The sequence below is a fragment of the Narcine bancroftii genome, chromosome 2, assembly GCF_036971445.1.
Source record: "Narcine bancroftii isolate sNarBan1 chromosome 2, sNarBan1.hap1, whole genome shotgun sequence".
NCBI classification, from domain to species: domain Eukaryota; kingdom Metazoa; phylum Chordata; class Chondrichthyes; order Torpediniformes; family Narcinidae; genus Narcine; species Narcine bancroftii.
The window spans coordinates 173,000,594-173,016,670 of record NC_091470.1 but is presented as its reverse complement, the minus strand read 5'-3'; the positions used below and the strand labels follow the sequence as shown (position 1 = coordinate 173,016,670).

The window sequence follows — 16,077 nt, the reverse complement described above, 5'->3', positions numbered from 1 at the left end:
TCCCGGCAGTTACCTGGCATTTTGCTCATGTCCACGTGAACATTGTTGGTCCACTTTCTGTTTCAAGAGGATACCATTATCTTTTTACAGTGATAGACAGGTTTATGCGGTGGGCCGAGGCCATGTCCATGGTAGATGCTACTACAGACACTTGTACTCGGGCGTTCCTCAGTTCCTGGGTATCTCGATTTGGTTATTTCAGATAGAGGACCACAAATTACTTTCTCGCCATGGACGGCCTTGTCTTGCTTGTTCGGTACAACAATTCATCATATGAATGCCTATCATTCTCAGGCCAATGGAATGGTGGAAAGATTTCATCAACATCTCGTCAGCCTTGATTCCTCGATTAGAGGGCCCAAAATGGGCTGATGAGCTGGCCTGGGTATTACTGGGCATTAGAACAACTCCAAGGGAGGACCTCCAAGCTTCATTTGCGGAGCTCGTGTATGGTGCTGGTTCCAGGGGAGTTTATCACCTCCCATTACAACTCCAGTGATGATCCTAAGGAACTATTGAGCAGACTAAGTGAGACTGTAGGAAAATGGACCCCGATACCACCACTGTCACATGGAGAACACTCTTTTGTACCCGAAGACCTCAAAAACTACGAATATGTCTTCATCTCAAGGGGAACATTTGGTCAACCTTTACAGACACCCTATGAAGGACCTAATATGATACTCAGACAAACTAGGTCGACCTGTATTTTGGACATTGGAGGGAAGCTACAGTCTTACACCATTGACAGGCTTAAACCAGTTCATGTGGATGTCTTTCCCCCACCCCCCGCCGCAGCAGCCAACAGCCCGCCGCAGAGGTCAACAACCTAAAAGACAAACATTTCTGCCAGTTCTGGGAGAACTGGCGGGGTGGTGGAGTTGTGTAGTGGTGATATGATGACACTACAACTCCCAGGAAGTATCAAACTGTCCACATGACATCAGCACGTGCTGAGCACTGGATTCTGGCTTTTAAAAGGTTGTATGGGCGATGAAGAGCAAATCCATTTGATTTACTCTAGAAACACATTGTTTGGCTATTTTGTCATGTACACTGCTATTCCAGTGGCCACAATTTTATTATAAAAAAAGAAATTCTAGCCCCACTCCCAAAAAAAAACTGGCCAAAAAGAAAAGACAGAATTCTTACTGGAGTGATAAATTACCTCATTAGTCAACATTTCTATCTTCAAAACAAATCAAAGATTATAAAAGTAATTCATAAAGGGCCCCCACAGTGTTTCTAAATTTACATTCAAATCAGAAATTGAGCATTTAATCTTCTCTAGTTTCAACATAGCCACTGAGCACAATGAGATGGGATAACATTTCTCACCCTGTGCCATAAGAGAAATAAAAGCTAATACATGTCACTCAGATGTCATTAACGTTGTATCACTCTTCCCAACAATAAAGCAGGTAATGGATTTGGTTTAAAATTACTTTTAAAAGTACAGAGAAAGTTTAAAATACTTTGATCCGGTATTTCTCAAGTCTCTGGCCATATCCAAAACATATTAATTATTGAAGTATCTCCAATGTTGCATTTATCACAGTGAGGAGATACATCCACATAAAAATGAGACATGTGAACCTTATTGACTGATTTAAATTGTAAGAGAGAGTGGCGGGCATATAGAGGTATTAACCAATTTGAAAATAACATTCCAAGTTTCTTCAGGAATTAAAGCTGTAGGTCTTGTTCCCAGGCTTTTTTAATTTTATGCGAGGAAACCTCTCTTATTCCCAACATCATAAATGTTAGATATTGAACCATTATAGAAATGTTGTAAATTAAAGATTACAACAATTAAATTCTTATCAGTCCTCTTAGGAAATGTATGTAATTGAGATAGTAAAAAAAATTAATTTGTAGATTTTTAAAAATGAGTATTTGGTAGACCGTATTTAACAGAAAATGGTTCAGAAGAAGTGAGACTCCCATAACAAATAAATCTTTACAACATTTATTAAAACTATCTATACCATAAAGTTAACATTTGTGGTAAATCTGTACAATTTACCATCATCTTGTGACATTGTAAAGAATCCTGGGACTTTTGCTGTAAAAGTTGGCCAATATAGAATGCTGTGACAGAGTATATAGATATATTTTTGGGAGATAAATTGGGAAAGGTTTGTTTGAATAGGTTACATACAAATACCTCAAAACGATCTTATTTGAAATACTGGAGCTCTGCAAATGCTAGACATATCGGCTCCACAGCTTTTGCAAGAGCTTTGAAGAGTGCTCAAGAGAGTTCACTAATGGATTGTTGTTTACAAAAGCCAACAGATGAAAGATCTTGTTGGAGCCGCCTTCTGTCTGGAGTTCAGCTTGCTGTTCTAAGAGGGTCTTGTGGATTTGCAAGCAGGAAGTCAAACAGTTTAGAGAGACAGAGATCATTCTACAGTGTTACAGCCAGCAGAAAGCAGCTGGGGCTGGAACAGGACAAGCTGGCAAGCTTGTGGAAAATCCCATTTGGAAGACAGCCTGGTCAGAGCTCTTGTGGTTCATGCAAGAGGAGAGGACTGACTGTCTAATATTTCACTTGAAATAAGAAAACCAAAAAGGAACTCTGTGGTGACCTGAAAGAAAGAGGTTATCATCTGAAGAACGCTGAATGGGGCAAGTTTCATCAGCAAGATACTGGAGTGGCTGATTAAAACGGAATCATTTGAGGATGTCCTGGAACAACAAATATCTCTCTCAAAACTTCCTGAGTGGTAAACATTTACCTTTCAAAGCCTGGTGAATGTTATAAAATTAAAATTCTGTGCACAGTATAAGAATTGCCTGCATCCAGTGAACTTGGAGGAATGAGAAGTGAGATTGGACTGTGAACCAAATAACTTTTCTGAACTGACGCACATATTACACACAAGTGCGCTTAGAATTAGAAGGGGGTTAAGTTAGGTTAGTTAAATTGTAATTCTGTTTTCGTTTAAAGATAATTAAAAGCAACTTTTTTTTAAGTAATCATTTGTCTTGGTGAATTTCTATTGCTGCTGGGTTTGGGGGTCCTCTGGGCTCATAACATTTTATGGGAACTTGTCATTTCGGATTGAAAATTTGAGTTTTTGTGATTTATTGGTTAATTGGTTTTTTCAAGCTAATTTAAAGCTTGTGTGTGGAAGCTGCAGCAATTGATGTTGATACATTTTTGTCACAAACCTCACCTGCAAAACTGCAGAAAGAGGAACTGTTGGTTATTTCTAAGGCATTAAAACTGAATGAAGTCAAGCATTGGATGAGGAAAATACAAATACAGAGGATTATAGTGAAATATTATATAAGTGAGGGAAAATATGTTAAGAAAGACTTAGATAATTTTCCAGAGGATAGATCTTTTGAGTTACAATTGGAATTGGAGAAATTGAGGGTGGAAGAAAGAGAAAAATGGAAGAGAGAAACAGAGGGTGTTGGAGGCTGAGAAACAGAGACAATATAAGGCAGACCATACTGAAAAACAAAGAGAAGAGGTTGAAAAACAGGATTTCTGAGGCCGAGGAAGCTGAAAAATGGAGGGAATGATGATGAAAGACAAAAAAAAATATGATTTGGAAAAGAATGAAAGGGAAAGACAGCTTTAATTAGAGAAGATAAAAATTGAGATGGAGGTAGGTAAGAAAAATGAAGCTGCAACTCTCTAGTAGAGAGGTAAATTGAGTTCCTCCTTTTGATGACAGAGATATAGATACATTTTTTCAGTTTTTTCAAAAGGTTGCTGAGAGCACAAGATGGCCAAAAGAGAACAGTACATGGAACACAATAGAGGGCCTACTGCGGACCTCCACCCCCTAAAATGATAAAATGAGAAGACAAAATGACCTGATCCAGTGTGTAAAAGTAGATGATACAATTTTCTTGTTTATTTTCATTGTCTGATGACATTGTTTAATGGTTTTATTGTATTGTATATGTTGAATGTGTAATGCACACATGTCAAACTCTGGCCCGCGGGCCAAATTTGGCCCGCGATATAATTATATTTGGCCGCAAGATCATTTCAAAAATGTATTAGAGGTGGCCCGCCCTGCAGCGAGAGCCGATGCTGTTTTTTGGTAATGTCACCCCCACCATCCTCCCCCTTCATTGCACATCCTTCCCCACCCCCTAACTATCCCCTCCCCCCTAAAACCACCCCCCTTAAAAGAGGGCCAGAATATTCTCAAAAAGGAATCCAGAATGGTAAAGTTCCACAAACCTTCTGCTGGGAATCCTAACAACACCCGGGCATCAGATCCACGGGACGCGGAGGGAGCAAGAGTGTTGCAGGTTGACCGTGCAAACTTTGAGAACGGGGAAAACAAAATTGTAACACGAGAAGTCTGGCGACGTCATCAGCAGGCAAGCCAGTTGGAAGGCTCCCCGCACAACCAGTCACTTCTCCCACCTGTCGAGCGGTGCGGCGGATTGGCGAGCGCCTGTGATTTCCTGTCGGCACGACGGACATGGCAGGCAGCGCACGTCCCCCGCTGTTCCACAAAGGCTGATCGGCAGCGCGCTGGGCCTGAGTGGGTGGGTAAGCAAGGGTGGGCAGAGGGTGTAGGTGAGGAGTAATGGGCAGGGGAAGTTATGGTGGTGCGAGGGGCAGTTAGAGGGAGGGATGAGTAGAAGGAGGGGTGGATAGGGAAGAGGTAAAAGGGGAGGGGCAGGGCGAGTAGGGGAGGGGTGATTAGAGGGTGAGATGGGTAGAGGGAGGAACAGGTTGAGGGGAGAGGCAGTAGAGGGGCGTGTATAGGATGGGGTGGGTAGAGGCAGAGCGAGTGGAGTGAGGGGTGAGTAGAGGTTGGGTAAAGGACTGGTCAGGTAGTGGGATGGTGGGTCGAGGGTGAATAGAGGCCTAGAGCCTGAGGAGTGAGCAGGAAATGCTGAGTCCTGATGCAGGCCAAAATGGACACAGCCTGTGAATGCTGACTACATCTCCACAGGGACCAAATATGTTTCCCTCAGGTCAAGCAAAGGGTGAACTTGAGCTACCTACTCCTGACCTGTAACATTATCCTCCTAAAGTTATATCCTAAAGTTTAACATTACATATGTTGAAAGAAGAGAAAACATGCAGAATTTGTTGAAAATTTTCAATAAATATTTAGTTCGGCCCTCGACTTAGTCCAAGTTTTTAATTTTGGCCCTCCGTGAATTTGAGTTTGACACCACTGGTTTAATGGGTTTAGAGGGGGGTGAAAAGGAGGGAGGGAAGGGAGGGAAGGGAGGGGGGAAAAAAGGGGAGAAAATGCCGCTGTGTATATTCAAGAGGGAAATGTTTGTATGTATTTTGATTGATATGGTTCATGGTGTGAAAAATAAAAAATTTAAGATGGCCAAAAGAAAAATGGCCTCTTATGCGCCAAAATGTATTGAAGGGAAAAACGCAAATTGCATACTCTAGTTTGACTACAGAGCAAGTGGCAAATTATGATACTGTTAAACAAGTAGTATTGAAAGCTTATGAGTTGGTTCCAGAAGCATATAGACAAAAATGTAGAAGTTTGGAGAAAACATGAAATCAATCTTATATGGATTTTTCTCTGAAAAAATCTGTATGTTTTGAATGTTGGTGTGCCTCAAAATGAATAAATAATGATTTTGACAGATTGAGAGAATTGATATTAATTGAAGAAATTAAAAGGTGTGTTCCAAATTAGATTAAATTATACCTGGATGAGAGCGACGTGGTATATGGCGACAAACAGCTAGATCAGCGGAAGAATTTGCCTTAATTCACCTAAAATACATTTGAGAATAGTGAGCCTTTTCAAAGAGTTAATGTGGAACAGATTAGTCAGCCTGTTCAGGAGGAAACTAGTAAGCCTGAAATTAAGTCTGGAGAAAATGTTAAGAGAAAAGATGAAGGTAAGGTGGGAAAGGACAGAATTTCTGGATTTGTATGTCATTTTTGTTAGAAATCTGGTCATAGCATTGAAAAAGAGACAAAAAAAGGTTATACCAGAAGCATGTATTCAGGCAGTTGAATTTAAAGAGAGCAGATGTTTCAAACCTGGTAAGGGTGTCATGGGTGTTTTCAAACCTTTTGTGTCAGAGGTCTTGGTTTCAGTAAAGGAGGGAAAATCACAGGTTCCAGTTAAAATTCTTAGAGATACTGGGGCTGCTCAGTCACTGTTGTTGAAAAGTGTTTTAAGTGTGGATCAAAGGTCTGACACGGAGGAGGCAACTTTGATTAAAGGTGTTGGAGGTGAGGTAGAGTCAATATCTCTTCTTAACATAGCACTGAATTCAGAATTAGTTAAAGGACCTGTTGTAGTAGGAGTAATTTCAAAGTTACCCATGCAGGGTGTCATGCAGATGGGGAACAGATCAGGGAAATGTGGGGAACAGTGGAGAACAGATAGGGGACAGTGCAGAACATGGAGAAAGGTTGGGAATGATTTGGCAGAGGATAAAGTTGGGTCAGTTTTGGGATTAACAAATCAGCCTAGTAGGGATAAGGTTGAAGAGGATTGTGAGATATATCCTGCATGTGCTGTAACAAGGTCTTTAAGAAAATGATGAAAGCTGAGGAAGATCCAGTAGATAGATCCAGTGCTTCTGAAATAGTTTTGAAAGATCAGGGTAATTGTGAGAGTAAGGATTTCTCTTTGTCAGGGAAAAAGTTAATTCAACAACAGAAAACAGATACAGTTCTCGTTGACTGAAGGAACAAAGCAGTAAGTGAACAGGAGATTAAAGAGATGGCTTGTGGATATTACTTGATGGGTGAATTGCTGATGAGACAATGGAGACCTCTTTGATATTCCTGCTAATGAAGAGAGGTGGGGGGGGGGGGGGGTGGTGATTCATCAGGTGGTTGTTCCGAGAAATTACCGGAAGGAAATGTTAAATCTAGCCCACAGTATACCTTTGGGTGCTCATTTTGGTGGACAGAAAACCATGAATAAGATTTTGAGACTATTTTTCTGGCCTGGTTTGAGGAAGGATGTTGTAAATTGGTGCCGGACATGTCACTTTTGTCAGGTTGTGGGGATACCTAACCAGGGACCTCCAGTAGCTCCACTGCAACCTATTCCTGTTGTTGGAGAATCTTTCACTAGGGTTATTGTGGATTGTGTAGATCCCATGCCTAAAACTAAGTCTGGGAATCAGTACTTATTAACAAGTATGTGTGCAGCATTGAGATTTCCAGAGGCTATACCATTAAGGAATATTAAAGCCAAAACAGCTCTGGAAAGATTTTTCAGTTTTTAGATTACTTAAAAAGATCCAGGGTGATCAAGGATCTAACTTTATGTCTGGGTTGTTTCAGCAGTTGATTTATGAGTTGGGAATAAAACAGATCACTCCATCTGCATACCATCCTGGAACACAGGGAGCTTTGGAAAGATTTCATTCTACTCTTAAAAATATGATGAGGATTTATTGTCTGGAGAATGGAAAAGATTGGGACAAAGGTATTCATTTATTATGATCTGCAGCAAGGGAGGCTGTGCAGAAGTCATTAGGTTTTAGCCCTTTTGAAAATGTGTTTGAACATCAGGTTAGAGGACCTTTAATGTTGCTAAAAGAACAGTGGGTTAATGAAGATGTGCAGCTGAACTTGTTGGACTATATTTCTAAATTTAAAGATAGGTTACAAAAAGTGTGGACTTTGGCTAAAGAGAATTTAGAAATGGCTCAGGGTAAAATGAAGAGTTTATTTGACAGGAATGCTCAAATGAGGAATTTTAAGACAGGAAGTAAAGATTTGATTTTGTTTCCAACACATGATAATCCTTTGAGAGCTAGATTTTCTGGACCGTACGTAGTTAAATCAAAATTGAATGATGTTAACTATGTGGATAACATTCCAGATAGAAGGAATAAAACTCAGGTTTGTCACATTAATATGTCAAAACCTTATTATGAGGATAAGGATAGTGGAGAACAATCTGTATCTGAGGTGTTAGTTGTTGAGAGGGTTGAGGAAGTTATGGATCATAAGTTTATGGAAACAGAATCTTGTCAGCGTAACCTTAAAGAAACCAGGGTTCCTATGCACCTGACTAACTCAGCAATTTTGGAAAATTTGGAGGAAAATTATCTTAAGTCACAGAACAGATGCAGTTGAAAAAAATAATTTTGAAATATACAAATTTGTTTCCTGATGTGGCAAAAAGGACATCAGTGATTTATCATGATATGGACGTGGGAGACACCAGTCCTTTAAAACAATAACCATATAAAATAAACATTCAGAAATCATGGATCAGGGAAATGGAATATATGTTGAGAAATGATATTATTACACCTACAAACTCAAATTGGAGTTCTCTTTGTATTCTGGTACCGAAACCAGATGGAACTGTTAGGTTCTGTACAGATTACAGGATGGTTAATTCAGTAACTAAAACAGATGCTTATCCTATTCCGAGAATAGATGACTGTATTGATAAAATTGGGATAGCTAAATTTCTTACTAAGTTGGATTTGTTGAAGGGTTACTGGTGTGTGCCTCTAAATGAGAGAGGAAAGAATATTTCGGCAATTTTAACTCCATCCAGTTTACATGAGTATAATGTGTTACCTTTTGGCATGAAAAATGCCCCTGCAACATACCAAAGGATTATTAATTTAGTAATCCAAGGGTTAATACATACAGATAATTATATTGATGACTTGGTCACAAACGGTGACACATGGGAAGAACATCCAAGGGAATTGGACAAATTGTTTTCAAGATTAACCAAAGCAAAATTAACTGTTAATTTAGCAAAAAGTCGCTGTAACATACTTGGGTCATGTAGTTGGTCATCGCAAAGCTGCACCTATTCAAGCTAAGGTGAATGCAATTTCTGAGTTTCATATTCCTAATGGCAAGAAAGCAGTGAGAAGGCTTTTAGGAATGGCAGAATATTATAGGAAATTTTACTGAGGTTGCTCTTCCTTTAACCAACCTTTTGAAGAAAGGGGAGAAATTTGTGCGGACTAAAGTTTGTCAGACAGCTTTGGAACATTTAAAGGAGATGCTATGCCATTATCCTGTGTTAAAATCTGATTTCGACAGTCCATTTACTTTAGCAGTGGATGCCAGTGAGGGAGCAGCAGGTGCAGTTTTATTGCAAAAACTAAATGAAATTGACCATCCAGTTACCTACTTTTCAAAAAAATTCAATGTTCATCAAAGGAACTATTCCACTATTGAAAAAGAATTATTGTCTATCATATTTGCTCTGCAGAATTTTGATGTATAACTCGGTACCTCTCATGAACCAATTGTGATATTTACTGAGCACAATCCTCTGGTGTTTTTGAATAGAATGAAGAATAAAAACAGAAGATAGTTAAACTGGAATTTAATAGTACAAGAATATAATCTGCCAATTAATCATATCAGAGGTACAAATAATGTGACAGCAGATTGTTTGTCAAGATGTTAAAATTGATCGTGTGTAGAAAAATATACATTATTATAACATTATATATTGTGTATTGTTATCTCTTTAGTAATTTTAAAGACAGCTTAGTTATAACAGAATTTTAATTCAATTTAATATTCCTTTAAAGGGGGAAAGTATAACAGAATATATAGATATGTTTCTGGGAGATAAATTGGGAAAGGTTTATTAGAGTAGGTTACATACAAACACTTTAAAACAGATCTTATTTGAAATACTGGAGCTCTGCTAATGCTAGGCATATTGGCTCCACAGCTTTTGCAAGTGCTTTGGAGAGCGCCCAAGAAATTTCATTAATGGATTTTTGTTTACAGAAGGCAATAGATAAAATATCTTGTCGGAGCTGTCTTCTGTCTGGAGTAGAGCTTGCTAAGAGGGTCTTGTGGTTTTGCAAGCAGAGAGAGTCAAACAATTTTCCTAAGAGAGAGAGAGAGAGAGAGAGAGAGAGAGAGCGCGCGAGACAGAGAGAGAGACACACAGATCATTCTACAGTGTTATAGCCAGCAGACAGCAGCTGGGACTGGAACAGGACAAGCTGGCAAGCTTATGGTAAGCCCCATTTGGAAGACAGCCTGGTCAAAGCCCTTGCGGTCCATGCAAGAGGAGAGGACTGGCTATCTAATGTTTCACTTGGAATAAGTGAAACAAAAAGAAACTCTATGGTGAATCTGAATGGGGCAAGTTTCATCAGCAAGACACTGGAGTGGCTGATTAAAACGAAATCAGTTGTGGGTGTGCAGCTTACAACAAATTTCTGTCTGAAAACCGAAAAGCGGTAACCATTTACATTTCAAGTACCAAAGCCTGGTGAACGTTATAAATGTTAAATTCTGTGCACAGTATAAGAATTGCCTGCATCCAAGTGAACTTGGAGGAATGAGAAGTGAGATTGGACTGTGAACCAAAGAACTTATATACATGCTCTTAGAATTAAAAGGGGGTTAAGTTAGGTTAGTTAAGTTTTAAAGTGTGATTCTGTTTTCATCTTTAAAAATAATTAAAAGCAACTTTTGTTTAAGTAACCATTTGTCTTGGTGAATATCTATTGCTGCTGGGATCCTCTGGGCTCGTAACAATGCAAAAGATTATGGGATTGTAACTGTATCTGAACTTAAGTTTTGTTTTCAAAGAAGTGATGATGACTTCATTTCCCCAGACATGTTGTCATATAAATCAGTTGTGAAATTTGTCTTATCTATAAGGGGAAACATTCCACATCTGTGAGAGACATTAACTGTGATGGAGTAGAATGAGTAATTGAAGCTAATAAGTATTTAAAAACTTTGGGAGTCACCATCGAGTGATCAATGTAACTACAAAACACTCCAATCCCACGAACAAATGTGAAAACTATTTCCAATTAATTAAAATATGCATTGATCTTATTTACTATACAAGACAACTCTTTTCTAGTGCACTTTGAGAAGGCTACAGCACTAGAGAAGAGTCTCTGACTTTTCATATTGCCTCCTATCTCCCACCGGCATCACTACAGTAGAAGTAATAAACTGTTTTAAAACTAGATCTGTGGTTCTTGCTGTATTCTTTATTCACAGATATGTTTGCAGTGCAGGCAAACCTTTACATTCTTTGAAAGTTACATCTATGACAGAGTATATACAGGTGTTTGGGAGATAAACTGGGAAAGGTTTATTTGAGCAGGTCACACACAAACACTTTAAAACAGAATTTTTGCAGAAGCTTTTGCAAGAGTACTCAGACTGTCATTTGAAAAAGGAAACAAATGTAGTAAGACAGTACCAGCTTTGTCTGGAGAACAAAACTTGCTGTCTGGAAGATCATGTGATCTTTGCAGTCAGACAGAAGGGGGAGAGAGAGAGAGAGAGAGACATCAGTTCCAGAGGGACAAGCTGGCAAGCTTTGGAGGACGGCCTGGTCAAAGGAGAACACTGACTGTCCGGTGTTTCCCTCGGAATGGGTGAAACAGAAAGGAACTCTGTGGTGACCTGAAAGAAAGAGGTTATCATCTGGATAACCCTGAAAGGGGAAAGTTTTGTCAGCAAGACATTGGAGTGGCTGATTAAAAAGGAATCAGTTGTGGATGTCCTGGAACCAGATAAACTCTCTCTCTGAAAACCCACAAAAACCTTTCTGAGTGGTAACCATTTACCTGTTAAGCACCAAAGCCTGGTGAACTTTATTAATGTTAACTTCTGTCCACAGTACAAGAATTGCCTGCGACCAGTGAGATTGAACTGCGAACCAAAGAACTTGGCTGAATTTACACACACATTACACACATGTGCACTTAGAATTAGAAGGGGGTTAAGTAGGTTAAGTGAGTCAATAGAGATAAGTTACAAAGTTTGATTCTATTTTCATGATCAAAGATGATTAAAAGCAACTTTTGTTTAACTAACCCTTTGTCATGGTGCATAACTATTGCTGCTGGGTTTTGGGGTCCTAAGGATTTATAACACCTCAATCATGGAAGGTTCAAAGAAATAATTAGAAAAAATAGGACAGGAGAGAGAAAATCTCATTAAACCAAAATGTTTTCTCAAAGTATTAATTTATTTAGATATATGGAAAGTGAGGATCCAAGAAGAGAAATTAGAGAATTTTTTTTTAACAGAATTAGATTCCAGAGGTATCCAGGATTCTAAGTCTAAATTGCTTCGATTAGAATGCAAGAACCCAGATTAGTAAAACAGATGACCATAGCGTATTCAACAGCATGTACAAGTATATATTGTTGCAATCATTGAGACATAATTAAAGGGAACAATATTGTTCTTGGATCTAGAAATTCCTGGCATGATTGGGGATGGGGGTAGTGGTGGTGGATATAGGCAAATCCCAAAGAGCTGCAAGGGGGTTGCAACAGTAGATGATTTCAACTTACCTAATATTATCTGGAAGCTCAGTGTGACATAAACAAATGGGATTACAATTTTAAAGTGCATCCAGTAGAGCTTTTTATGGTAGAAAGTCAATAGTTCTACTCAGGATTTGATAGTACTAAATCTCATTCTAGGAATTGAAGCTTGGCAAGTGGATCCTCCTGCAGGCAGGCTAATTTGGAATAGTGACCATAACTCGGTAAGTTTCTTAACTGTTGTGAAAAGGAATGAGGATAATCAAGAAATTCAATCTCTGACAGGATCTGATGAATGGACTGGGAGCAATTAACAATATGCCATTGAGCTAAGATCATCAACAACCTCAGTTATATTGCATCTAAGACCCATCTATAATGCAGCCCACTGATCATGGCCACCCCACCGAAAAATGTTAAACCTAATGTTTTCTGTCTACTAACCAATCCTCGTTAGTATAATTTTGTTTCATAATTTATTAGAAGGCTTCCAAAAAACCCAAATCGGCTGGATTGTCCCCATCTACTTTTACTAGTTTCAACCTCAAATGATTCTAAGATTCCAATAAGAATAGCAGTTGGCAGAGCTGCAGCCTCATAGAGCCAGCATCCCAAATTCACTCCTGGAGTTTTGTATGTTCTCCCTGAGATCATGTGGGTTTTCTTCAGGTGCTCTGCTTTCCTCCTAATCCCCAAAATTAAGTAGGTCAGTCAGTTAAGTGGTCAATGTAAATTGTCCCGAGTGTGCATGTGAGTGATTATGGGGAAATTAGAGGAATATAGGTAATGTGTAATAAGTGTAGAACTGGTAACACACAGATGCTTCATTAGATTGAAGGGTCTGGTTCTTTACTGCTTGACACCCTCTCTATTCCAGAGATTTGTCCAGCGAAGCCCCCACCGCCTGCAGCAGCAGGAATCCATGTTTACTCTCGAATCCTATTAGTTTCCTAGCACTTCCTTTGTAATGGATTCCAAAATGGCCCCCTCAATGATATCTTTTTAAATTTGCCATTTTGGACAGGTCTTGAAGTTTAAACTTTGAAATATGGCCCCCTCAGAGTGCAGATCTTCCTGATCTTATAACATTGTGTCTTGAATTTATAACCTTCTTACTGGGAAGTGCAGGCAACTAAACAATAGCAGATTGTAATTTGTGAGGATTATAGTGACATTTTCAGAAATATGCAATGGCTATCCAGCACTCCACACTAATCCTACCATCTTACCATATTAACAATTACTGCACAGAAACAGGCCAGTTCCGCCCTTCTAGTCCATGCCGAACACCTACTCCCACCTAGTCCATTGACCCACACCCAGCCCATAACCTTCCATACCTCTCTCATCTATACACCAATCCAACTTTAAATATTAAAATCGGACCGTGCATCTGCCACTTTGGCTGGAAGACCATTCCACCCTATAAGTGAAGATATTTCTCCCGCCTTGCTCCTCTATACTCCCCCCCTCCTCGTCTCCTATACTTCCCCTTCCTCGTCCCCTATACTTCCCCCCTCCTCGTCCCCTATACTCCCCCCTCCTCGTCCCCTATACTCCCCCCTCCTCGTCCCCTATACATCCCCCTCCTCGTCCCCTATACATCCCCCCTCCTCGTCCCCTATACTCCCCCCTCCTCGTCCCCTATACTCCCCCCTCCTCGTCCCCTATACTCCCCCCTCCTCGTCCCCTATACTCCCCCCTCCTCGTCCCCTATACTCCCCCCTCCTCGTCCCCTATACTCCCTCCTCCTCGTCCCCTATACATCCCTCTCCTCGTCCCCTATACATCCCTCTCCTCGTCCCCTATACTCCCTCCTCCTCGTCCCCTATACATCCCTCTCCTCGTCCCCTATAATCCCCTCCTCATCCCCTATACTCCCCCCTCCTCGTCCCCTATACTCCCCCCTCCTCGTCCCCTTTACATCCCCCCTCCTCGTCCCCTATACTCCCCCCTCCTCGTCCCCTATACTCCCCCCTCCTCGTCCCCTATACTCCCTCCTCCTCGTCCCCTATACATCCCTCTCCTCGTCCCCTATACATCCCTCTCCTCGTCCCCTATACTCCCTCCTCCTCGTCCCCTATACATCCCTCTCCTCGTCCCCTATAATCCCCTCCTCGTCCCCTATACTCCCCCCTCCTCGTCCCCTATACTCCCCCCTCCTCGTCCCCTATACTCCCCCCTCCTCGACCCCTATACTCCCCCCTCCTCGTCCCCTTTACATCCCCCCTCCTCGTCCCCTATACTCCCCCCTCCTCATCCCCTATACTCCCCCCTTGTTCCCCTATACTCCCCCCCCCTTATCCCCTATACTCCCCCCCTTGTCCCCTATACTTCCCCCCTCCTTGTCCCCCAATACTTCCCCCCTCCTTGTCCCCCAATACTTCCCCCCCTTGTCCCCCTATAATTACCCCCCAGTCCCCCTATAACCCCCCCCCCCAGATTCTACCATTCACGACACATGAGGGCCCCTCACCTGGGCCATGGAAACGGCGGAAAACCACCAGCAAGTATCTCATCGGCAGAAAAGGCGTCACAACGTGAGCCCTTGAGCCAGCCCGACGCCCCCCGAAAGCAGCCCCCTGGTCGAGCTCGGACCCCCACACTGCGAATCCTGGATTTGTGTGGAAGCCGCCGGCCCTGCTCCGAATCGAGCCGAGAGCAGACGGGACCGAAGCGAAGCCCCCACCGCCTGCAGCAGCAGGAACTCGGCATCCAGGGGGATGGGTGCCCATTCGGATGCTGCTCCGGCCTCCTGGATGGCGGGGGGGGGATGATGGACGTGTGGGGGGGGGGGATGATGGACGTGTGGGGGGGGGGGGGTTGGACGGACGGGGGGGAGGGAATGGACGGGGGTCCGTCCACGGATGCAGGCGGACGGTCGGGGGGGGGGGGGGGGGGATGGATGGGGGTCTGGTGGCTGAATAACAGCTGGGGAAGGCGACCCCGGACCCCGGGCCCCGGGCCCCGCGCCCCCCGCCGCGGGCAGCAGGCCCACCATCTCGGCTGGAGGCGCGTCACAAAGCCGGCACGTTTCCCCCCCCCCAACCGGCCGCCAGCGCGGGGTGACTTACCCAGGCACGAAAGATACGCGTCCGAGCCGTTGCGGGTGGGGTCACAGGACGAACGAGCCGCCGGCCACCGCGCTCCCCGAGCTGCCGGCCACGCGCCAAGTGCGCGCACGTGCTGGAGACGCGCCCTGGAGGGGGAGGGGTGCGTGCCGGGCGCGGAGGCTGAGCGCGCATGCGCGCGGCAGGGCGGGAAGCGGGAGTGTCCGGCGCAGCGGGGTTCCCGCCGACGCCCCGTGGGATGAGCGTTGCAACTCATCTCGACTGGGCCGTGCGGCCCGTCGTGCCCATGCTCGGTATAATGGAGTCTCTCTCCCCCCCTCCCCATGAAGGTGAGCCCTCACCTGGTCTCTGCAGGTGTGCATGCACGTGGTGTGAGAGCGAGGAGGGGGTCCTCCCTGCCAGGTGGCTAGCAGCAAACTGCCTTCTACCTGTGGAGAAATGGGCCAGCGGTCAATCCTAGGGTCCGTGAGGATCACCGGGGCCTCCTTCTTCCCCCATCAGTGTGATTGCTGTCCGAATCATTGAGGACCCCTTCCACCCTGCACTCTGCATCCTTCCAGCTGCTCCCATCAGGGATGAGATCCAGGAGGATCCGAGCCAGCCCCACCAGGCTGAGGAACAGCTTCTTCTTCGCATGGGCAGCGAGAATGGTGAATGACCAAAGGAACTGCTCACACCCACCCGTCCCAGACCCACCTATTAGGACAGCACAGTTGGTATAGTGGTTAACGTCACGCTGTTACAGCGTCAGCAATCGGGACCTTGCTTC

The 16,077-nt window shown here is 43.0% G+C and overlaps 1 protein-coding gene across 18 annotated transcripts in view; it reads right to left on the bottom strand.

Moving 5' to 3' along the window:
• The window catches only part of tmem269 (transmembrane protein 269), a 149,706-nt gene extending 134,231 nt beyond the window's left edge, over positions 1 to 15,475 (bottom strand). For 12 of the 18 annotated variants that reach the window (XM_069919134.1, XM_069919133.1, XM_069919141.1 and 9 more), the window contains exon 1: positions 15,312 to 15,472. The gene's annotated coding sequence lies outside the window, so the exon portion shown is untranslated. Of the gene's footprint in view, positions 1 to 14,713; positions 15,257 to 15,311 lie in introns of those variants that run through there. The other 6 variants (XM_069919135.1, XM_069919132.1, XM_069919143.1 and 3 more) reach the window with 3 other exon arrangements.
• Positions 15,476 to 16,077: the final 602 nt, after the last annotated feature.